Genomic DNA, 335 nt, shown 5'->3' with positions numbered 1-335 from the left:
TGTTCAGGTGCCTCATACGAGTGAGAGGAAACAGTATTTGCTCCTCTATGTCTGCCTCACGTCACTAATTAGTGCTAGTTCGTCTTCTTGGGGCTTTGCTCCTGACGAGTTTCTGGCCTGAATGTGAAGGACTAGCCACCTGGAGGTGCTTGCTGATTTGGCTTTAAGCCTGCCTCTGTCTTCGCCCACAGAGCAGTCCTGGTAGAACCAGAGAGAAACAGAGGTGGGGGGATGGAGGTGTTTGCAGCCACAGTCTGAGGTCCTCAGCTCTGAGCTTCAGAAGCTCAGAACACCCCCCAAGTCACTGATGTAAACAGCTCGCCCCGCCCCATCCA

At 53.4% G+C, this 335-nt stretch overlaps 1 protein-coding gene across 1 annotated transcript in view; it reads left to right on the top strand.

Moving 5' to 3' along the window:
* The window catches only part of CACNG1 (calcium channel, voltage-dependent, gamma subunit 1), a 15,085-nt gene that overhangs the window by 14,105 nt on the left and 645 nt on the right, over positions 1-335 (top strand). The gene's annotated exons all lie outside the window — the stretch shown is intronic.

The sequence above is a fragment of the Bison bison genome, unplaced genomic scaffold, assembly GCF_000754665.1.
Source record: "Bison bison bison isolate TAMUID 2011002044 unplaced genomic scaffold, Bison_UMD1.0 scf7180017864371, whole genome shotgun sequence".
Classification (NCBI taxonomy): Eukaryota; Metazoa; Chordata; class Mammalia; order Artiodactyla; family Bovidae; genus Bison; species Bison bison.
The sequence above is the reverse complement of the archived record's forward strand: the minus strand, read 5'-3'. Positions and strand labels throughout refer to the sequence as shown.